Raw genomic sequence first — 25,277 nt, 5'->3', positions numbered from 1 at the left:
GCGGTGATGGACGAGCTGAGCTCGTCCATACCGCTCAGGAGGTTAATAGTTAGCAGCATTGCCAGTTACAGGATCTTGGGGTACAGTTGCAGTGTAGATTGACTTCTTGAGATTAAGATAAGGGAGAGCAGACAAGTCATCCCATGTAAATATGTATGGCATATGGCAAATTCGGACAATTTTTACGGTGACAGGAGGCAATCTTTGTAAGAGTGACACCTACCACCTCACCCTCAGAAGTGGGCACTCACCCCTTTCAGATGACCCTTTGCCTCATCAATTCCTGCCATGCTTTGATGAAGACCAGAAACTTCCAAAAAGGCTGTATGCCTGTTAGAGTGTTGTGGCTGTGTAAAATTTAAAAGTTATAGGCTGGAAATCTGGGACACAACAAGATGATTTGCATATTTGATGCATCCTAGGAAACTACAGTTTCTCACTTAAAGTTGAATTATCACAAATACCTTCTGTTTTAAGAAAGCAGATTATACTCATCATTATTTTCTTAGTAGACAGCCTGTAGCGAGGATGGGGGGGGAGGCCCTAGAGCTGCGCAGCCGCACTCGCATCTATGCGGACTGCGCAGCCGTGGCCAGCTCCGGCGGCCATATTAGGAGAGGCATGAGAGCCCAACCTGGGCTGTGGGGTCGGGAGCAGCACGGGGGGGGGGGGGGGGGCGATTGCACTGCTGGGACCCGGCGGAACTGCACAGAGGGTGCGGATGGCGTCCTCCGTGCATTTGAACATGATGCAGGTACTTCACTTTTTTTGGTTATTGGCCTTGTAAGTCCTTTAAGAGTGGTAGTCTTAAAGGGGTTGAATAATTGTGTCAAGGGAGAAATCACTAAAAAAAAACATTTCATACTGTACTTTCTGTCTTCTTACTTACTGTACTTACTTTACAAAAACAATTGAACCGTGTACCGTGTTAGCCATGAGTAAAAGCAAGAAGTTTTGAATCAGGATGATACCATTTATTGGCTAACTTAGAGATGGATAAACAGTGAGCTTTCGACTTATAAAAAGCCTTCGTCGGACTGGTTCCTGACCAAAACTGAAAAACACAGCTTATATACACTGACATACAGAGGAGAAACATTCTTTAGCAAACATAAATGTAATTAGATGCCTTAACTGTTACTGAGGAGGCTTTCCCAGGCATCCTATCTAAACTGATAAGATCAATAGAATCCTCAACATGACATAAAGCAGACTCTGGTGATGGGGAGACATCGTAAATTCCGAATTCAAATGGTGACTGGCCTGGTTACATGCACCATTAATTCTAAGCTTAAGAGAATTGTGGCATTTAAAGCCAGCACCTGAAAGCAAATAAAATGAATAGTGACAGTGAATTCCATCTTACAAAGCATATGGCACAAAAATGAATGAAAAGATAGAAAAATTTAAATTAAAAGAATTGTGGCATTTAAAACCCATCGTACCAGCACAAGAAGTTAGAGTCCTTGTTTAAACCATCTTCTACAGTTTTGAACCAATGTATAATCCGACAGCCACCCAATCTTAAGCAGATGATAGTGAGGAGTGCCTTAAATAGGCAAGAACAGAATGGAACATTCCCCTGCCGAGGGAAAACGTGTGGGACCTGTAAACACATCCATTCCACTGACAGGATACTAATTCCAGGTACACAACAGGAATACAAAGTACAGGGCACCTTTTCCTGCGACTCATCTAATGTGGTATACGTGATCATGTGTGCAAAATGCCCCAAAGGAATTTATGTGGGAGAAACAAGTCAACCACTGCGTGATCGCATGACACACCACAGATCCACTATTAACAGCAGGAAAAAGGATATTACAAAATATACTGATCTCCCAATACCAACACACTTTTGTTTACCTGGACACAGTTTAAGCGATTTTCGCGTCACTGTATTAATGGGTGGCTTCAAATCGGGAAACATGAGACTAACACAAGAAACTAAGTTTATACATTGGTTCAAAACTGTAGAAGATGGTTTAAACAAGGACTCTAACTTCTTGTGCTGGTACGATGGGTTTTAAATGCCACAATTCTTTTAATTTAAATTTTTCTATCTTTTCATTCATTTTTGTGCCATATGCTGTGTAAGATGGAATTCACTGTCAGTATTCATTTTATTTGCTTTCAGGTGCTGGCTTTAAATGCCACAATTCTCTTAAGCTTAGAATTAATGGTGCATGTAACCAGGCCAGTCACCATTTGAATTCGGAATTTACGATGTCTCCCCATCACCAGAGTCTGCTTTATGTCATCTTGAGGATTCTATTGATCTTATCAGTTTAGATAGGATGCCTGGGAAAGCCTCCTCAGTAACAGTTAAGGCATCTAATTACATTTATGTTTGCTAAAGAATGTTTCTCCTCTGTATGTCAGTGTATATAAGCTGTGTTTTTCAGTTTTGGTCAGGAACCAGTCCGACGAAGGCTTTTTATAAGTCGAAAGCTCACTGTTTATCCATCTCTAAGTTAGCCAATAAATGGTATCATCCTGATTCAAAACTTCTTGGTTCTTTAAAAAGTCCTTGTAAGATTTCATTCTGAACACAATTACAATGTACACTAAATTCCCTAAAACCCTTTACAGCATTGGGGGTTGAAGAATTTTGAACACAACTATAGGATCATAACAGGCCACCTCTGGTCAGTCGGGCGCATGGCGAGACACCCTGTTGCTGATGAAATTCCCGGCAGTGAAAAATACTAGAGATGCTCTTTTGGATTTCGCAGAATTGAAATTTCTGATCGAAATTCTGCATTTCTAATCAGAAAACAGAAATTGGATCTTTGTGGAAATACTGCATTACTTCAACTCTATAATTTTAACCCAATCACAGAACTCAGAACCATTGGACCAATCAGAGAATGTAGATTTGTTTCCTCAAAAATCTAATTACCACGGTAATCTTAGACGAATCACAAGACTCAGATACTACCTAGTATTCCTGAGTCTTGAGATTGACCTAAAATTTCAATGGTATTAACACAGTACAATTCAGCATTCTCTGATTGGTCCAATACTTTTGAGTTAACTCAGATGTATTTAGCCAATCAGAGAATACAAAAAATGACAAAAAAAAAGACTCATCAGCAAGCGTAAAACTGAAATCCATGGAATTGGTAATTGGCATTGGCAGAAATCGAAATTTTCAATGAATCGGAAATCGGCTTTTCCTACCATCCCTATAAAATTCTATTCACCCTTCGGTTCATAGAAACTCAGGGGTTGGGTGCAGGTTATCTGGGGTCCGGCAGGTGCGGACTATAGCATTGCAGCTATGGCCACATTGATATCAGATGCCAAACGGCATTTGGACCTGCTTCGTCATTACTGTAGGGCTCATTGCTGGTTACTCTATATGTGAAAAACCTTTACACCACCACTCCACCCGATAGGGGTCTGAAGACAAATGATTGGTATTTGATGACTCTGTAGAATGGGAAAGGTATTTGCTTAGGCTGTGCCTATGTGCTAAACTTCTACTTCTGCCTTTGATGGCAGTGTTTAAAGAGCTAACATTAATAAAGAGCTTTTATTGCTGAGATTTTATTACTACTGTGGTGGTGCCGACCTATCCCTCAACTCTGCAGTTGTGTCCCAGAAGGTACACTAGGGCTTCAGGTCTAGGCACACCACTAACTTTTATTGTCCTATTTTTGGGATTGTTAAGCCACTGTGTGTGCCAGTTCTTTGCACATATTGCTTTCTTGTTAGACATGTGAAAGTAAATGGTAATGCCCTTTATAGAATTTAGAAACAGTAATCATGTGAACCCTTCATGTCCAGTCTATCAGGAAAAGAGCTATGTCATAGGATTGTAATTTAATGTCCTGTGCTGTCAGCACAACCAGTAAAAAGTAGCATTACCATAGTCTAGTTAAGAGAGATCTGTCAAGTGACTGCTGTAATCTGTGTACTATAACACCAATTTACAGGATTCTTATAAATTGGATGAGGCACCCAATTTATTAATTTTTTTAAAGCAAGCCAAGTTTATTGATGCAAGTAAGAAAACAGGGATACATAAAATAAATATTGAATACAGACACTAATGCTTATTAGCAATATTTGGCTAGCTTCCTGTAACTATGAAATAAAAAATACAAATGTTGCTGCAAGACCGACTATAACAGAGCATCAACCGAGAGGTCCAATCACCGACATGATAGTTGAACTATATCAGAGCACTAGCACCGGGACAAGGTTATATCTTAGTTCGTGGGGAGCTTCTCCAAGTTGCCCAGATTCTATTCAATTTTGATACCTCTACATTGATACATCACCTTCCATAAAGGAAGAACCGTATACGCAGATCTAATTCACTCATTACATATACTACATCAATATTGTATAGTTTGAAAAAAGTAGTAATAAACACAGTGAGCTTATAATATAGAGGTGGTAGAACAAATGGTATTATTATTTAATTTAGAGCTATAACATTTGTGGCACTGAATAATTAAAGTTAACAATCAATTTAAACATAAACATTACATAATATAAATAAGGGTAATACAAGTAATATACAGACATGCAGAAAAGCTAGTCAGTGGTACATATTAAACAGAAAATAGCAAGACTTATACAGTGCAGCAATTTCACGATAAAGTAGCCAAAAACTTTCAGTGCAAAAGGATAAAGGGATGCCATACAAAGAAAAAGTTGAAGGCTGTACAAACAGAAAGCTGGTCACATGGCCTGGCTAGGAAGAAAAAGAGATAAAGCTGGAAAAAAAGCATTTAGACAAGACAAGACAAATAACATGAATATTGTGCTTTTCTCCTGGCAGACTTGAAGTGCTTGAGCTGCAGCCACTAGGGCATACTCAGTAGGCAGTAGCAATGTTAGAGAGTTTAGCCCAAGGACTCCTTACTAAGTAGGTGCTGGCTTACTAGACACAGACAAGACACAGAACATTTATATTGCACTTTTCTCAAAGCGCCAGAGCTGCAGCCATTAGGACGCGCTCTATAGGCAGCAGCAGTGTTAGGGAGTCTTGCCCAAGGTCTCCCACTGAATAATTACTGGCTTACTAAACTGGAAGAGCAGAGATTTTAATCTAGGTCTCCTGTGTCAGAGGTAGAGCCCCTAACCGTTACACTCTCTATCCACCAGTAGTGAAGACGTGAGCTGCACAAGTACTGCGGCTTTATTTACATTTAAAATTGCAATCGGTGACGCCAACGATTTGCAATTTTGTACACAATTTTTTTCCTCCTCCTGGCACTCCACTGCAAGCTACGATTTTTGATTAAGTGTTTTTCTAAGCGCTTTTGCTGAGTGGGTTATTTTTTTAACTCTTTTACCCGTAAAAGAATAAATACAATGTATTTATTCTTAAAAGCGCTGGGGAAATACAGAGCACTTTTTCAAGCGCTTTGTGATTTCCCTATACCTTCCACTTTCCATATTAATACTAAGGACTGAACTTTAGAGCGCTAACCCATACCTTCCATACCTTCCATTGAGCAAAAACGTTCAGAAAATGATACAGGCAGCACTTTGCTGAGCGGATCAGAATCGAACCGTTTAGATGTGAACACACTCATAGGGAATCATTGCACAAGCTTTTTAGGGCGATTTTAAAAATCGTGGCGCTTGAAAAAAGGGCAAAAACGCCCTCGGTGTGAACAAGCCCTCAAAGTTTTTATTTATTGCAGTCAGTTTAAATTTAGTTTTTCAAGATTCATTGAATATAGAAAAAAAAATCAAGGCATTTAATAGGTGTCAAAATGAGCATAGATAATTACTCTTCTTAATAAAAAAAAAACAAAAACAGCCACTCATGGATTATTTGACTCGTTTAGAAATTGTTGTTGAAAAAGTTATGCAGTTAAAAATAAAAAGTTTGCACTTTATTCTAATCTGGGAAATTGAGATCAGCTAGAAAATAGTTGGCTTCCTCTTTATATTGAATGTATATGCAGTTTAACTTGAATGTATGAACTTATGGTGAAAAGAAAGATTTAAGATGGTAACAGAAATCGGGGAAGCCGGCATTTAACATTTACTTTTTCAAAATATTTTCACACACACTCTAACAATAAGGGGCAGATAAAGAGCTGAGCACCCGTGGACACTTGAAATGGACCTTCTCTTGTAGAAGGTCATTGAGATCTTTCAGCTTTATTTCATTGCATTCATTATTCTGCAAATACAGAGACTGTGGCCTTCCCTAAAGGACTCTCTCCTACTGTCTCTAAATCCTATTTACATCCCTCTTCACAATGGAAGAATTTAACCCTCTTTCTCTGAAGGTCATGTGCAAAACCTGGATAGATCTCCAAAAGTTATCTTTTAAGGATTATCCAGTAAAACAATAGAAGAAAGGAGACACACCATATGTTTTGTATCCTGATATGTTAAAATTAGAACATATATGCTATTGTTCATTAAATACATATTTTGTTTTAAAAGAAACATTCATAGAGTATACTTATGTTAAAGAAATAAAAATAACAATAAAATAATGTATTAGCTTTTTTTTGTTAGCAATGAGACATATGTTATTGTCATCAAAACTAGGATTGTATTTAAATTGCTTCAAGGGCTCACAGTTCAGTGTTGACCTTTCCACATGGTCTCCTGTCACTACAACTATTCAAAAGCTTGTGATCTACATTGCATTTTGGTATAATACTATAATTACAGGGTGTGAGATGATATTATATACATTATGATAAGTTTTAGTTGGGGCAGATTAATGTCTTGAACCCCATCACTGAAATCTTGGCTATGTGACTAATTTATTTTTAGAGTACAAAATTACATCGCTTTTTTTTTAAGATGCGTAATATGTGTTTGTTACACCTGATGGGACTGATAACATTTGAGCTTAAAATTGTACTCTTATTTATGTACTCATTTTGTTACTAGTATTAAAATTCTTATTTTAATGAAATTCAGAGAAGTACAAAAAGCTAAGGTTATACTCTAGTAATAAAAAACCTGAGCATAACAGATACTTAAGGCCTGTACCCACCACACAATTTCCCAGATGATTTTTCTAATGACTGGTGGTTTTTTGAGAGACGAGCAATCGTTTCTGTGATCTCGCAACATCGTTAGAGGCATGATCATGCAAACATAATTTTGTGTTGCGCGGCAAAAATGACCGTCACGGCGGATCTGCTCTTTTTAGATCCCCGTGATCCGTGCAACATAACACGATCACTTGACCACCTGTTCGTGCCTGTCGTATAATCTTGTGTAGTGTCGCTTGACCTCCTGCAGGAAGATGGATCTGGGAGCACTTGTCGTTAGGAGAAGTCACTGGATGCATCTTCCTGGGTCATTGCGGTAAGTTTGTAGCTTAACCACTTGAGGACCGTAAGCTTACATCCCCCTAGTGACCAGGCTATTTTTTACAATTTAGGCCACTGCTGCTTTAAGGCCTTGCTGCAGGGCCTGTACGGCCCTGCAGCAAGGCCTTAAAGCTGCAGTGGCCTAAATTGTAAAAAATAGCCTGGTCACTAGGGGGGTGTAAGCCTACAGTCCTCAAGTACTTTGTACTCAGCACACAAGTGATTTCCCCCTCCCCTTTTCTGCCCACCAACAGAGCTTTCTGTTGGTAGGCTCTGAATGTTGCCGCCCTGTTTGTTGATTTTTTTAATTTATTTTTTAAATAAACTTGTCTATTTTTTATTTTATACTTAGCCCTCCCTCCACCTGCCAGCCAATCACCGCAATTGGCTGTCATAGGCATCAGCCTATGACAGCTGATCGCTGCTGAGCCTCCCAGGGGGACAGCCATGTCACACGGTTGTCCCCACTACAGAGCTGCCGTTGATTGCTGTACTGTACCATGTAAATAGATGGCGGTTTCGCCGTCTGACACTCTCCTAGCGGTGATTGCCGCTGGGAGGAGACTAATGACGGAGCGGAGCTCTGTCATTCAAGTGGAGATGTGCGTGCGATCCCCTGCAAAACCCTACCCCAGGGCTTCACTCCAATTGTCTTTGAGCGCTCCTGGGGCTGTTGCCACGTCCACGAGAATTGGCGTTGAGCGGTCCTTAACTGTTACTTATAAAGAACTAATAAAGGTCGCTTACCTCAAGGATGACACAGAATATGTAGAGTGAACAAGAACAGAAATGTTATTTGCACAACGGCAATGAGTACATATGACTGACTTCCTCAGGGCACTTTTCAGTGCCAGCCGTAGATCCTAGCCAAGCACTGAGCACCTAAATTCTTATTTGTATCTTACAACCTCGGTTGAAGTTCAGTAATCATCCAGCACTATTGATGCTGGTGAACTGATTTCCCTTTTTTTCAAGAGAGCGACCAAACAGTACAGAGTGACCCTGTTACCCGAGTAGTTACAGTTATTTCTCCACAGGCCTAATTGGTTGGTTGCCCTATCAGCAACCTTATTTTGTGAGTGTTATTCATCTATCATATTAGCCCAGTTATAACATACTGCACCATTTGCGTTGTTGTTGTCTCTGTGTTTGTTTTCCAAGGTGCAGTTGCCTGTATTTCCCTAGTGACTTTTTGGTTTTGTTACCAAAACTGGTGTCTTTCAGCTTAAAGAGTAACTGTTGAGCATAAAATCAAAAATCAATTCTTTATTGTATCTGGTAAACAAGTAATGATGATGCTAACTAGGCAAGCCAAAAGTTAAAAATCATTTTTATTTTTCTTCTCCATAAAACATCATTCCCCAGTTTCCCTGGCTCTTATTTGGTACATCTGTTGCACAAAGGAAGTTGCAGGGCATGCTGGGTTTTCTTTTTTTCTTCTTTACTTTCTCCTCAGACTTAAAGAATGCAGCCTGATTGGCTGAAGCCTCTTTCCCTCCTGTTTTCCCATCCCACACCTCTGTTCCTCTCTGATTAGCCAATATTTCTCATGCAGAGACAATGCATTTTCTACTGCAGAGCTGGGAGGGAGGGTCTGAAGGCTGGTAGGAGGGCGGGCAATGATACACAGACAGAGTAAGGGAGGAAATTATGTCAGGATTGGCTTCAAGATAGACACAGACAAATGGAAAAGAAGGATTTTCTCTTTTTTTACCCTAGAAAAATCACTAAAATCAAAAAGTGGACAATGCAATGCATATGTTAGCCGATAATCCGAACATTTGTATAGCGCTTTTCTCCTGTCGGACTCAAAGCGCTCAAGAGCTGCAGCCACTGGGACGTGCTCTCAGGAGGCCACCCTGCAGTGTTAGGGAGTCTTACCTTGATCTCCTTACTGAATAGGTACTTGACCTAGCCAGGATTCAAACCCTAGTCTCCCATGTCAAAGGCAGAGCCCTTAACCAGTACACTATCCAGCCACTGCTATGTTATGTAAGTAGAGCAAGTATTTATCTACTTACTCGTATACATGTGTTTTCTTTTTCTGAGATAGTATGGCTGACAGCTCCACTTTAAAAGAAATCTAAAGTGAGAGGAAGACGAAGGCTGAGTTCTTTTATAAACAATGCCAGTTGCTTGATTTCTGATTTCTTGATTGTCTTACTTTGTACAGTGCCACGGAATATGTTGGTGCTTTATAAATCAATAATAATAATAATTTCTTCTGTACTGATGCTCTGTCTCTCATACTTTAAGCCACTGGCCAAAATAAGCATGCACATCAGATGCTTTGAATCTGGTCTGACAGCACTGGCTGCATACTTGTTGCAGGTGTGTGACTCATCAACTCAGGGCCCTTTCGTATCGCAAGGTGGCGCAAGTGCAATGAAAGTCAATGGAGCCTTGCTCAGTTAGTGCGGCTTGATGTGCCAGAAGCCAATATACTTGTGACGTCATCCTGTTTGCACAACAGTCATGGAGGGCAATGTGTGTAAGTCCGACATCGACGAACTTATCATCAAAGTGCAGGCTCACCCAGAACTTGGGAGAGCATTACCAAGACGTATTATAAAAATTGGGACAAAACTGAGGACTAAGCAGAGAAAGGTAAAGTAAACTTGTTATGTTTGTACTATTTTAGAACGTATGAGAGGCATTGTATGTTGGCACACTGTGTTTTTTACATATTGGCTGTCATAGCGTGGGTTGTAAATGTTTTATCTAAATGTGTCATGCACTACCAAAGCCGTTAGTGGAGTGGGAGAATGGAGGGACCCCAGAGGAAGCCAAGGGATCTCACAGGCTATGGGGGCTGGAGTAAGCAACAGGTAAGTTCAGATTCCATTTTTGTTGTCTTTTCAGGGTCCTCATCTGTTAAGGGCCTCATCTGAACCTTGCCAAATCAGGAGAAGGTAATCGATTAATCGGCCATACCAGACTACATGTTTTGAGAAGGGGTTTGTATCCACAAAGATGTGGCACTCCTCCCATCACCCCATGTAGAGGTTGGCAAGGAAGGACAAAACCTTCGCACCCATGGAAGCTCTGCATCTTTGGAGAAAGAACCCCCCATCAAAACAGAAATAATTGTGCAAAAGAAGAAATTCATTGACCACCTGGATGAAAGCCTGAAGTGGAGCAAGGTTGGAGGAATATTGGCAAAGATGAAACTCAAAACCTCCGTCAATAAGCATGCTCAGTATCTAATTCAACTACTTACCTTCTATGGCCGCAAAGAAATACTAAGAGTATGGAAGGGCGCTGGGGGCCCCTCGATTAATCATTGGAAAAAAACAGTGAACCAATCTTTGACATTATATAAACTGACCTATTTAAGTAGAAATTGTCCAAATAAATTTGAAAAAATTTGGTCTCCATGGATTGGTAATCCAGATATTACCTCTGACACTCCTTCCTAAGCTAAAGGTATAATCTTTAATATTAATAACTTTGATCTGGGTATAGTACCTGATGGTGTGGTGCTGGGGGGCGGGGGTGGAGGCGACCTAACTAACCTGTTCTTCCCTTCCTCTGTTTATTTTCTTTTTCTCTTCTCTCTCTTTTTAAGCTATATACCCTGCATTAATACAGAGGTATAATTTGATGTACTATAAATAAGTTAGGACGACGTATCTAATGCTCCTGAAACAATTTGGGCTCCCTGGACGCTATGGACAATTCTTAAAAGAATATCTAGGAAGGAGCCACTATGTACTAGAGTATCCTGTACTATGATTTATGATATTGTTGACCTCTGATTGTATATAAGCTTAATTCTGTCCTGTTGTGGCCTCATGGCAATGTTTTGTTGTATTAAAATCAATAAAATGATTTGTTAAAAAAAAAAAAGATGAAACTCAATCCATGATTGCTAAGTTATGTGGTGTAGACAAATACCTTGACATCCAAAGTCACCTATTTAAAATGTGGATGCCAGTCCAGGGCATCTAGACTGGCAAACACATGCTTGGTATCCTTAATAAGTAATGGAAGTCTCAGAACAAGAGGTTGGAGATGGAAGTCCAGCCATTCCCCCATCCCCAAGGGTACCAATGACAAAGACAGAGTAGTCAAGGGTGGGATCTCTGGGTAAGGACACATATGTGGCAGAGTCCTGAAGCTGGGGTATCAGCTACTGATTGGAATAAAGTTCAATCATTGATTAAAGTTCTGCTTTCATTTAATCAGAAAAAGAGCATGGAAAGTACTGTAAAGATATTTTACAGATGAAAAAAATTAGAAAGAGACGCAATTCTGAGCTATTTTCTTTTATTCAACTACTCGGTTTATGCTAAAAATGGCCTTAGACTATGGTGGGGACATTAGACTGTGCCTATGGTAGGGATTAGATTAAGAGCTCCTTTGAGGGACATGTTAATGATGTGACTTCATCGGTGTAGTCTGTTAAGTGCTGTAGAAGATTTCAGCACCATAGAAGTGTATAGTATTATTAAAAATAATCGCTACAATCAGCTCATATTTAATCACTGCAATCCTGCTAAATTAATTTTTTTTAAATTGTATTTTTTTTATCTTTTCTTGATGAATCAAAGCTGATCTTTCCAAATTCTTCCTAAGCTGCCTTAGTCATATTTTTGTCCACTAATAAAATAAATTGCACTGGCTTTGAGATACAACAATGCACCCCCGAGGCTGTGTTTGTTCATCTCTTGCCATACAGCGTCTGTGGTGATTTGGCTTTCAGAGAGGCTATAATAGTTTACCTTACAGATGAGCATACATCAAAAGAGATTTGTTTGTGCTCTGCAGCTATAAGAAAGTGATGCTTATTTTAACAACCCAAGAAATTTCAGCAGCGTCTCAGAAGGTGAGAAAAAGTGTTTGCTGGTTATAAGCACTTCATTCTCTGCTGCAATACATTTTTGGGGGAGGTTGTATGGGAATATTCCTAGCATTCTTTTTTTTTGCTTTACATTACTTATACCACTTTTTGCACTGCTTAACATTTTAAGTTTTTTAAAATAAATATTTTCACTATGTATTGTATATGTACCTAAATTGGTTTATGTATAATTTTATCATATATATATTTTGCAAGAAACACAAGAGTTGTATTTATCAACAGTTTTGCCATGACAGATGCGCTTAAAAGGGGGGAATGCTTTGCAATAACTATGATATGTCAGAGTAAGAGTGTGTAACATTGTCTGCTCTAAAACAGAGGTAGTTTTTTCCTACTGGTGGGATTCTGCTTTGGACAGAGGCAAACTTTTTGCCACCTCTGACAGGTTCTTATTTTTTACATAGATAGGGCTTCAGATGAGGATATCAGTGAAGAAATCAGAAACAGAAATATTTTTATTGCCAAGCACAACTGGGTCGTACTCGGCATTGGATTAGGCACATACTATTGCTCAGAGTAGAGAAAGGAAATATAGATACTAGAACAAGCAAAAACAGAAGTATAAATTAATAATTAAATAAACAGGAGTACAAAAGTAGACCACAGGAACAGTTCTGAACACAGTGTTACGCTACATAGTCAAACAGTTCAACTGCCAGTGGGGGTAATCAGTGGTGTGGGTGAGCACTGGGAGGGATGGGATGAAGGGGGTTCAAGAGGTTGACAGCAGAAAGGAAAAATGTGTTCCTATGCCTCGAAGTTCTGGTGGAGATGGCCCAAAACTTGCAACCTGAAGGGAACCAACTGAAGAAGAGGTGATCAGGGTGTGAGTGGTCGCTGGCAATCCTCAGTACTCTGAAGCATAGTCTGGAGTTGTGGAGGAGGTCGAGTGAGGGGAGAGGACTACCAATAATTCTCTCCGCCGATCTAATGACTTTGAAGTTTGTATCTGTCTCTGGTGGAGGAGCCAGAGTACCAGCCTAGGATGGATGAGCAGAGGATGGACTCAGTGGTGGTGGTGTAGATGCTCATCAGCAGCTCCTGGGCCATGCCAAACGTTTTTAGTTGGTGGAGGAAAAATAGCCTGTGCTGGGCTTTCCTCTGGATCAAGGTGTTGTTTGCCTTCCAGCTCAGGTCTTTGGAGATGGTTGTGCCCAGAAGGCGGACGCTGGCCACTCTTACAACATGGGTACCATCACTGTAGATTAGTGGTGGCGTAGGAGCATGCTATCTGAAATGCACTATCAACCCAATAACGTTGGCTTTGTTGAGGACCAGCCTGTTCTCACTACATCACAGGCATATCCTGTCAACCTTCTGACGGTAGTCCTGCTCACCATTGTTTGTTACAAGGCCAATGATGATGGTGTTAGCAAATTTGATGACTTTGACAGAGTTCGCCATGGATCTGCAGTTGTTCTTTTAGAGGGAGAACAGGATTGACAGCACGCAGCCTTGTGGGGCTCCCGTGTTTATTACCCTTGGTTGGGAGGCGACATCCCCCAGCTTAACAACTTGGGACCTGGTGGTCAGGAAGTCTGTGGTCCACAGGCAAAGGGTGGACATTCAGTGCTGCTAGGTTGTTCTGAAGTATGCGGGGGCAGATGGTGTTAAAGGCCGAGCTGAAGTCCAATAGGAGGATCCTGACATACGAGTTTGACTTGTCCAGGTGGTCATTCATGAGTTCTAGGCAGATACTGATAGTGTCATCGGAACTGTTTGCTCTATATGCAAACTGGAATGGCAAATTAGAGAGCTTAAGGTGGGACAGGATGACTCTTTTGAAGGTTTCCATGATTCTGAATGTTAGGGCCACGGGCCTGTAGTTGTTGAGGTCAGGGTTTCCCTGCTTTTAGGCACAAGGATGATAGTCGACTTTTTGAAGCACCCAGGAAATTTACCTTCCTGAATAGACTTTGCATAGATGGAGGCGAGGATGGGAGCAAGCTGCCGTGGGCAGATTTTCAGGCAGGCTGGTGACACATCGTCGGGACCAGAGGCTTTTCTGGCATTCAATGTTGACAGGTGGAGTAGGATATCAGCCTCACTCACAGCTGGAGGAGGTGGGCTCAGGTCTAAGGCATTGTATTCTGTGGCTGAGTGGTGGGTGGATGCCAACATTTGCTACACTGGTGCCACCTGGTTTTCAAACCTGCAATAGAAGTTGCTGAGGTCCTTGGCTAGCTCGGCTCTAGGTATCGGGGGGGGGGGGGGGTTATAGTTTATAGCAGCCTTTATCCCTTTCCAGACAGCACGTGAGTCATTAGATTGAAGGTTTCTCTCTGAAAACTCCTTCTTTGTGGCTCTCAGTTGTCACTTCAGGTGATTTCTTGCTGACTTGTAGACCTCTTGGTTGCCAGACTTGTGCGCATCTTCCTTTCTCCTTCTTAGTTACTGAACTTTGTTAGTGAACCACGGTTTACTATTAGGATAGACTTTGAAGGACTTGGTTTGTATACAGGAGTCCTCGCAGAAGCTGGTGTATGAGAGGATGTTGTCCACCCACTCATTTATGATTGGTGCTTCGAAGGCCATCCAATCGGTGCAGTCAACGCAGGCCTGGAGTTGGAGTTTGACCTAACTTTACCACACTTTGTTGGACTTGAGGGCCAGCTTCGCTGATACCAGGTGCCTCCAGTAGGTGGGGATCAAGTGAATGAGGAAGTGGTCGGAGGAGCCCAGCACTGCTCACAGAAGGGCTCTGTAAGCATCTTTCAGCTCTGTGTAGCAGTGGTCAAAAGTGTTTAAAAGTCCTAGTTGGGCAGGCCACATGCTGGTGAAAACGTGGCAGCTCCTGGAGGAGATTGGCTCTATTGAAGTCACCCATTACAGTGAACATGGAATCAGGAAATGACACCTCCCACTGCGTGATGGTGTAGTGTGATGGTGTAGCTCAGGTCGCGTAGAGAATGTCTAGCTTTAGCGGGTGGTATGTACACCCCAGCTTCAGCGGGTGGTATGTACACCCCTACAAGGACATAGGAGGAGAACTGTCTGGGTGAGTATTTCAGCCAACAGTTGACAATTAGAAGTTCAAGCTCAGGGGAGCACATCCTGGCTAGTACTGATGCGTTTGGGTGCAATAAATGGCAGATGTAAAAACTTTTTCTCCTAGGTTTTCTACAAGGAGATAATTTTTCATTTTCACTTTAAAATAACTTTTTAGCAATCTGCAATTGAAAAATGTTCCAAACAGTAGGTCATAAAATACTATCAAAATTATTCTGAGTATTTTCTTGCTTGCTGGTGGCTTAAACTGTATTTTATTGATACGGTGTGAAAATATCACCTAGGAGAAAAGGAGAATTGAATAGGGCCCTGTAATGGTGTGTCCTTGTTCTCTAGCTCAGTGCTGAGCTTGGCCGTGCCTTCTGACTGCACAGAGCACAGAACACAGAATAGCGTCACTGAACAATACTCTGCAGGATGCTGGAGAGAAGCAGAGCTGTCTGCAGCCATTCTTACTACCGCCACCTGGGGTCTGTAATTTTTAATGCAGCGTGCTTTCTGTCTGTACCAGGTGACAGCAATGAGGATAACTGGTATGCTTTGGTCTCTTGCCAGCCACAGAGTTCCATCTACACAGAGCTGAGGTTAGTAGCTGGTGCTGGAAGTTAATGTGGAAAGAATGGAAGGATAAAAGTGTAGGGAAGGGTAAAAGTGAGTGTGAGGAGGAGGGAAGGGTGTGGGGAGGAGTGAAGGGTAAAGGTATGTGTGGGGAGGAGTGAAGGGTAAAAGTGAGTGTGGAGAGGAGGGAAGGGTAAAATTGAGTGAGGGGAGGCAGATGAGAGCAGGTAAGGCTGGAAGTGACTGTGCAAGTAATAGGTAAGCCCAGGCTGTACTCCCCTCTTTGACCACTTGCCACACCAAAATGTATTTTGTGCCGAATGGGGTGCACTGCTCCATACTCCACCAGTGAACCATGGTGGGTTATGTAACAACACTGTCCCAGATACTGTAGCAAAGGAAAAAGTGCATATGCATCTTTTCCAAAAGTGCTGAGGCACTTGCATTGCAACTCTGGAGGAGTACACCTGTACTCTTTAGAAAACTGACACTCTGCTGCCAGAAAGCCTGGGTTGTGCAAGTAGCTGACTCTTCAGCTATAACCAAGTTAGTAGGTTTAAAGGAATAAAAGAAAAATCTTGTGCGATGCATAGATCTGAGTCGAGAGAATTGTTGGGAATCGTTGAGAATTGGAGATTGGAGTTTTAATGTAACCTTAATTTTTATTTCTTTTTTTAAGTCCTTAACTTTGGAATGCTCACAATTTATATTCGCAGGAGGATTTACTTTTTTGCAGAGCCCCACCATAGCATCCAAATAGAGCCAAACTTTAGGAAGATTTCTTTCCTGACTGCCAAACCCTTTTCAACAGTGCGCTGATGTCCTTGCCAAGGCTCTTTCTTTACAATGATTTTTATTGGTTTGATAAAGATAAAAGATACCAAACATGTTCCATAGTAAAGTATATTGTGGGGAAGCACTGGCTGTATTGCTCATATATTTGTTGCATAGTGTAATAAACCATAAATTCCACATTGAAGTGGTTTGCTGATACATATGAAAATAAAACATCAGCAGCTGAACTGTCATGTTTAACATCAATATACAAATAAACCTATCAAAATAGTTGTTTGTTCATTACATTGAATTGTCGAATATTATTATCTACTCATAACCAGATAAGTGAGAAAACCGAAAAGGAGTTGGGGCAGAGAGAAAATGAAATGGAATTTGGAGAAAGGGGAAGTTAAGAAAGGGATAAGTATGTCTCCAAACATTAACTATTTTTGAAATCTAACTAACCTATAGCTTACCCATCTTTTGTCTCCGCTCCAGTTTGTGTGTTTGCCACACCTCACTGTGTCTTGCTGTCACCTCCAGCCACCTTATTCTGCCCAAATCAAGAAATACATGTGAGATTGTTTTGGGCCGTCCACCCACTTTTTCTTCAGCGTGGACGCCGTTCACCCTGGCTTGTGTGGAGGGGAGCAGAGCAGAGAAGGCGAGCTATGGGGACAGCGGGAATGGGCGGACATCTCCCCCCCCCATCCCTCACCTTCGTGCTCCCCTTCCTGCCTCTCCCCTCCAGTGTTGTGAAGTGTCGGGCCCGGCGGCGAAAGTGGGCGGAGACTTACCGCCTTCTTCCGGCCGCAAGGGACGCTCCGCTCTGTGTGCGGCTAGAAGACCAGACTAGCCGCACACAGAGCGGAGCGTCCCTTGCGACTGAAACGCAGTAAGTCTCCGCCCACTTTCGCCGCCGGGCCCGACACTTCACAACACTGGAGGGGAGAGGCAGGAAGGGGAGCACGAAGGTGAGGGATGGGGGGGGGGGAGATGTCCGCCCATCCCCGCTGTCCCCATAGCTCGCCTTCTCTGCGCTGCTCCCCTCCTGCTGGGGGCAAACCTGGCTACCTGGGCACATATACCCCTGCCTACATATACTGGGCATATATACCCCTGACTACATATACTGGGCACATATACCCCTGCCTACATATACTGGGCATATATACCCCTGACTACATATACTGGGCACATATACCCCTGCCTACATATACTGGGGACATATACCCCTGCCTACATATACTGGGCATATATACCCCTGACTACATATACTGGGCACATATACCCCTGCCTACATATACTGGGGACATATACCCCTGGCTACATATACTTAGCACATATACCCATGGCTACACATACTAGGCACATATACCCCTGGCTACACATACTAGGCACATATACCCCTGGCTACATATACTGGGCATATATACCCCTGACTACATATACTGGGGACATATCCCACTGGCTACATATACTGGGCACATATATCCCTGGCTACATATACTAGGCAACTATACCTCTGGCTACATATACTGGGGACTACTATACTCATGGCTACTTATACTGGGGACACCTATAGACCTGGCTACCTGGGGGTACCTATTTTGGGGGAACTGCTGTCAGATTATCTGCATTTTTGTGGAACCGCTGTTATGTATTTTGGGGAACAGCTGCCAGATTATGTGTATGTTAGGGGAACGGCTGCTGCCAGATTACGTGTATTTTGGGGAACTGCTGCCAGATTGTGTATGTTTGGGGGACCACTACTGCCAGATTATATGTCCTTTGGGTGTTACGTGTATTTTGGGTGATCCGCTGCCAGGTTTCGCGTATTTTGGGGAACTGCTTCCAAATTATGTGAATGTTGGTGGAACTGCTGCTGCCACATTGTCTATTTTGGGGGAACCACTTCCATATTATCTGTATCTTGGAGGAACTTCTACCAGATTATGTGTCTTTTTGGTGAAATGCTGTCAGATTACATCTATTTTTGGGGGATACACTACGGCAGAGCTCAAACTTCCTCGGCAGACCTTTTACATCACTGCTAAGGTCATGTATATTTGGCCCCACCCATGACCACGCCCACGGTGTGCTTGACCACGGCCATTTTTTGGCGCGCCACAGGAGTCCTTCAAGTGAGCCCACTCACTTCTTTTCCCAGGACTAGACCCCTGCCTGATGTGCTTAGTCTCATCAAGAAAGCTTTGAATGAACAGTTTTGTAGTTGATTTTCAAATTTTGGCATTCCTGCTTTTGTGATGTGATTTAATGGCAAGCTTAGGGATTTATGAAAGGATCATGTTGATTCTAGGAATATATTTAAGAGAAGACATTTGATGGATTTTGCTATTTTAAGAAACATACTGTATCTTTGTTGATGATTTAGCTGATCTGGAACCAGTATGGTTTGAAATGTGGACATTCCCACCAAATATGAAACATCGTACCCCATAGTGTTCTCCTCCACCAGTATTTGTCTGAAGAATCAGAGAATGTATTTTGTAAGAGTTCTTGGGTTTAATACAATATTGAGATAATTTTATAGGCAGTCACCTGGCTCTTGAAGGCTGTGGAGCTTTTGTGAGTTAGCTGAAATGCTCTCTGCCAGTCCTCAAGCAAGCTCAGTCTTCCATTTTTTTCTATTCACATATCTTACAAATCTGGAACTCTTTATAGAAAAATGGTATTGATTAATCTTTGTAGATTTGGCACAGGAAAAGTTGCTTTTATTGTTGTGCATTCTCAGTGGAAGTCCAATTTTTTGGCCCATTTATTTTTTTACTTTGCAAATTTTAATATATGCGTGAATGTATCAGATTGAGTTGGGTCTGCATGTTCACAAAGTTCTCATAACTCTAGTATCACACCCTGGTCTAATAAAAAGTTTGTGATCCAGAGACCTTTTTGCAAGAAGGATGCTGAATGCTGCCACCTTTGGCAGTCTCGCAAAGATTTAATCAGACTTCAGGTGGTTTTAAAAATTTTCACCGACGGCTAATTTCAAAGCCCCCTTTCAACAGTGGCAACAAGGGAAAACTAAAAAAGTTCTGAAACACCTTGTCGTTTTCCAGAAAGTCTCAGGTAAAGTGACAGCAGCAAAATTAACATTTTATGTGATGGACACTTGGACAGCATACAGCATGATCTGGGCGGAGTGAATCAGCAATGTCACTCAGAAGTGTACATTCAAGTAGCTTGAATGGAGTACTGAAATTCGGCTGCAGGAGGAGGCAATGGGCCTGAGATGAAGCATAGACCGCATTGCTAGCTGGCAGCTTGACTTGGGTGAACTGCATCAGCAATGCCACCCAGAAGTGAATATACAATTAGTGTCAATGGAGTACTGAAAGGCAGCAGCATGAGGCGACAGACTGAGATGGAGCGTGGGTCAAAAAGAGCATTTGTTACAGATAGCCTAGCAAGCTCATGGTGAACCAGAACTCCTAGGTGTACAAGGGGCTAAAAAGAAACAAAAAGCTCTCTTACTAAAACGCTGTGCAAACAGAAATTAGCCTTCTGAAAATAGAAGGTTTTATTCAAGTTGGAGTAAGCATATAATGTCTTTCACTTTGCATCACTGCTGGATATGAAAATTGTCCCTGAAACCTAAACACACCTCCTGAACTGCTGTAATGCAATGATGTATCAGCTTCAGGTGCATAGCAATATCCATAGCAGCTATAGCAGCTGCAATGGTGCTTTGGAGCATGGGGGGTCCAGGTGGTACTTAATGTATTCACCATTAGCTTTCTTGTGTTCCTCCACACTCAAAGTTTGTCTCAGTGCCCATCTACTATGTGCAGTGTTGATTGCATGAGAATGTAATTTGCCCAATTAACTCATATCCATAGGTTAGGCTCAAGTTGCATTGCTTAAAGGACAACTGAAGTAAGAGTTATATGGAGACTGCCATATGTATTTCCTTTTCAGTGATACAAGTTACCTGGCTGTACTGTTGATCCTTTGCCTCTAATCCTTTTTAGCAATAGACCTCAAACAAGCATGAAGATGACCAGGTGTTTCTGACATTATTGTCAAATCTGGCAAGATTAGCTGCATGCTTGTTTCTGGTGTTATACAGACACTACTGCAGCCAAATAGACCAGCAGGGCTGCCAGACAACTGGAAATAAATATGGCAGCCTCCATAGTCTTCTCACTACAGTTGTCCTTCAAGAGTGCCTACATCTGAGGGACAACAAAGGGATGATTGTGGTGGTGCTGGCAGTAAAGTAGATTGCAAGCTGGCAGCATGGCCTGCATGACATTGGTGATGAATGCCACCCCTCTATATTGTGCTAATAAGCAGAAAAATTAAACTGACAGTGTATTGGTGGTTGCTACAGACTCAGCACAGGAGCAATGTAGATCATAAGGGCATTTTGGTTAGCCACAGTACTAGTGTCAGCAAGTCAGTGGCATCTGTGGAGTGGAATGTTACTCCCCCCCCCCCCCCCCCACACACACACACTTTCTTCTCCTTCCCTTAGATTGCCACTTTCCAACAGGCTACACAGGGTGCCATTTTGCATATGGATGACCGGTATGACATTGTTATCACCTAGAAGTGGGGCAAAATACGACCCATGGACCGTACCCTGTCCATTTGTCATTTTTCTGGCCGGCCAATGCAGTGTCAGGTGTATCTCTACTCTATCCCTCCCTCCCTGCAGATTTGTCAGTTTCCTGGACAGGCCAGCAGATGGAAGTATGATGCACTTCTGCCTTTCTCCCACTCTTAAACACTGTCCATCAGCTTCTACGCCCCACCTCTCAAAGCACGGGAGTGTTCTACTCTGTTCTGTGTAAGCCCCACCTCCCTATCAGCAATGCACACTAGCTCAGAGAAGGCAGTGCTGGATAGGTGGGCTGTTTAGAGCTGCTATGGCTGAGTGAGTGGCTCTATCACACCATCTTTCCCCACTTGGTTCTGGCCATGTAAGTTTCACTGGCCTCCTTTACAGACTCTTAATCCACCTAGCCCTGTCACCTGCCTCTCTCCAGCCACCAAAAACAGCCTCCAATTAGCAACCTCACACCACTCCCACCTGCCTCTCATCACCCTCATCTACCTCTCCCCACCCAGCATCCAGACCTGCCTCTCACCACTCAGCACCCAGACTTGCCTCTCCCCACCCAGCAACCTTACCTGCTTCTCCCCACTCACCCACCTCTCCCACCCAGCACTCTGACATTTCTCCCCACCCAGCACCCTTACCTACCTCTGCCACCCAGCACTCTGACATGCTTTGCCCTACCCACACCCAGACTTGCCTCTCCCCATCCAGCACCTTCACCTACCTCTCCCACCCATCATTCTAACCTGCCTCCCCATGCCACACCCTGACCGGCCTCTCCTACCCAGCACCCTGACCTGCCTCTCCCACCCAGCACCATGAACTACCTCTCCCCACCCAGAACCCTCACCTACTTCTCCCACCCAGCACCCTGACCTGCCTCTCCCACCTAGCACCCTGAACTACCTCTCCCCACCCAGAACTGTCACCTACCTCTCCCACCCAGTACCCTGACATGCCTCTCCCACCCAGCACCCTGACATTCCTTTCCTACCCAGCACCTAGACCTGCCTCCCCCCACAAGTACCAAGACCTGCTTCTCCCTACCCAGCACCTGGACCTGCCTCTCTCCACCTTGCAACCCTACCTACCTCTCCCACCCAGCACTCTGACATGTTTCTCCCCACCCAGCACCCTCACCCTGACCTGTTTGCCCACCCCTGTTCTAGCTTGACCACTCCCAAAAATTGTGGCCTTCTCTAAGGCCACCAGAACCCTGCACAGCGTCTCCATCAGCAGACACTGGCATACATTTTGAAAATGTATGTTAGTATTATAAAATTCATCACAGTACTGTAGGTGTAAAAAAATATATTTGTATATCAATTTTAAAACTGTAATGTAATGTTTGATTAAGAAGCACTCTAGTGACATATATTAGAAAGTAGTAAATTGTTCCGAAATGGATACCCACTTTTACGTTAATTATCCTGGTTTTAGCATCAGAAACACTTCCATTAACTATATATTGCTGTATACAGATATTTAATCCCACCCTCATAGTGATGTTGAAGTCTTGGCTGTTTGTTGTGCAACATTCTTTTCCCAATGTATTCTGGAAGACCAGGTATTATTTCTACTGGCTTCAGAACACACCAGAGCTGGGACAAGGTCACCCAGCACCCAAGGCTGAGACACTAAAGTGCGCCCCTCCATCCCTCCCACCCCAGCTGTCACACACTGATTGCTATTAGACTGTGAGGTGCCCCAGGGCCCCCAACACCTTAATCTCTAGTTATCTGGCTTGCAGGCACTGCTATGTATCCCCTTTTCTTATTTCTCTCTGCTTCAAACACAATAGAGGAATGATAGCTGAGTGAGTTGTGCTCCCCTTCCTACACTGCGCCCTAAAGGCTGGAGCCTCTCTCGCCTCTGCCTCGGCCCGGCCCTGGAACACACAGCAAACAAACATTCTGCAGTGATGCACCTGCCAGCAGATGTTGCCACTGTGATACATTTCTTCCATCAATAAATTTTTATTGAGATTAATAAAGATTGATATACATATTAACATATAAACAGGCGGTACGATACTTGGTGATACATAGTCATGAGTAAACAGGTAGCAAAAGGACTGACCCATCTAACTTGTCTACACACTGTGATACATTTCTGAATGTTACTCAGGGTAAGGGAAAGATTTCACAGTGGGCAACACTGATTAATAATTAAAGTAATATTGAAAAAAAAAAAAAAGCAAATTTGATTTATTATGTTATTTTCAGTAAAGTTCTTCTATAAAGGGAACCTAAACTGAGGAGGATATGAATTTTTTGTTTTAAAATAATACCAGTTGCCTGACTCTCCTGCTGATCCTGTATCTCTAATACTTTTAGCTACAGCCCTTCAACAAGCATGCAGATCAGGTGCTCTGACTGAAGTCAGACTGGATTAGCTGCATGCTTGTTTCAGGTGTGTGATTCAGCCACTACTACAACCAAAGAGGTCAGCAGGAAGCCAGGCAACTGGTATTGTTTCAAAGGAAATATCCAGGGCCGGCCCGCTCATGAGGCGGGGTGAAACTTTTGCCTCAGGCGGCAAATTTCTAGGGGCGGCATCCTCCCATCGGTGGGTGCGGGGAGCCGGCCGCCCAGCTGGAGGGGTAGCGGGCAGGACGGGGGTATTGGGCCTAGCGGCGGGCAGGGGGGTCGGACCCCCCCCCTCCCTCGCCTGGGTCCCCCGTCCTCCGCTCCCCTCCAGCCTTAAATAGATAAGAAGCGCAACTCGTAAGAGGCAGTGGGCGGGGAGGACTCACCTCTTCCTCGCTCGATCCAGCGTGCGCTCCACTGACGTCCCTTCCTGCAGCGCCGTCCACTTACAATACAGTGTATCTACCCAGATGGTATATAGTTTTAACTCAGGAATAAATAATCAGAACAAACTAATGTGTGTATTTTCCTGGGCTTATTGTGTATTTATAATTGAAACGTGAAGATAATTGGCAGCACTGATGGTAAATATAGCAGCCTGCCTAGACCCTTACCTCAGTGTCTTTTGGGGTACGCAAGTCCCCAAAAAATATGGGTTGGCACTGCCTATAGCAGTTAAAGCTCTGTAATGCTTAGGAGAATTGTCAGCAGTGACAGACTGCTATTTCGGGCTTGATAAAGGGCAGGATAGCCCGAAACAGCAGTCTGTCTCTGCTTAACTAGTACAGGCAGTGCCAACTCATATGTTTCTTTAATAACTGAAAACACAGAAAAGGTTCATTATCATAAGAGAAATACTTATATTGAAACTGAACCCTGTGGTATGATTTTCCATTGACCAAGCCCAGTTGGTACTGTTAAGAATAAAAATCCATCTCATCCACCAAATTCAACTGTGAGTTGGAATTTGAACTGGGAAACAGCCAAAAAGCACATGATAATGATTGAGTATTAAAAACATGTGCACCTATTTCATGTTCCTACTAGGACATTTTACTACAGTGAGCTAAGGCAAAATAAAACACATTATTAAAGAAAAGTCCTGGGATAAGAATATTTACAAAACCCATGATTTCCATCTGGTATAAAATACAAATATGTAAGCAATATAATGTTCACATATTTAAAATTCAAACTAGCATATTTATTCAATTACAGGCACAAATAAAATGAAAGGAATTTCCAACCTGCTCAGCTTTCAGCAGAAATATGGCCTATGCCTACCCTCCATAATTAGTTTGTTTTAAAACTTCCCTCCATATGTTTGCCTAAACTATGCGTTTAGTAAACCCAAAAAACACCAGCTATAGTATACATTGTCTACATTTGTACTGTGTGAGAGAAACCCACAAAGGTTTTAAAGCTAATAGAAAAATGCTTGGTTTGAAATAATTGAAGCTTGTACTCTATTGCAGGTCTTTACTCTATACAGTAGCTTACCATTGAGGGTACAAAACTAGTCTGATGTGATTATTGATTGATGCTGCTTGATCATTGTGCCACATGGTTCCAGTTCGATTTCAAGCAGGAGTCTGACTGGAATCTGTTAAATCAGAAAAATCAAAAACAGCCAATTAGACTATTAGTAATAAACCATGAAGTAGTCAACATCTTGAGCTCTCTTTCTGTCACCTTGATGTCTTTTGGTTGCTTTTGTTTCTCTACTGATTTGCTTTTTCTCTATCTGTGCCATCTTTGTCATTCTCTGTGGATATGACACAAACTTTAAACACATTTTTTTCAAT

The 25,277-nt window shown here is 42.5% G+C and overlaps 1 long non-coding RNA gene across 1 annotated transcript in view; it reads right to left on the bottom strand.

Annotated features, from left to right (window-relative positions):
- LOC137517527 (uncharacterized) overlaps window positions 1-25,051 on the bottom strand; it is a 33,293-nt gene extending 8,242 nt beyond the window's left edge. The window contains exon 1 of the long non-coding RNA XR_011020556.1: window positions 24,973-25,051. This is a non-coding gene — a long non-coding RNA (uncharacterized lncRNA). The remainder of the gene's footprint in view (window positions 1-24,972) is intronic.
- Window positions 25,052-25,277: the final 226 nt, after the last annotated feature.

Source organism: Hyperolius riggenbachi, chromosome 5, assembly GCF_040937935.1.
Source record: "Hyperolius riggenbachi isolate aHypRig1 chromosome 5, aHypRig1.pri, whole genome shotgun sequence".
Classification (NCBI taxonomy): domain Eukaryota; kingdom Metazoa; phylum Chordata; class Amphibia; order Anura; family Hyperoliidae; genus Hyperolius; species Hyperolius riggenbachi.
The sequence above is the reverse complement of the archived record's forward strand: the minus strand, read 5'-3'. Positions and strand labels throughout refer to the sequence as shown.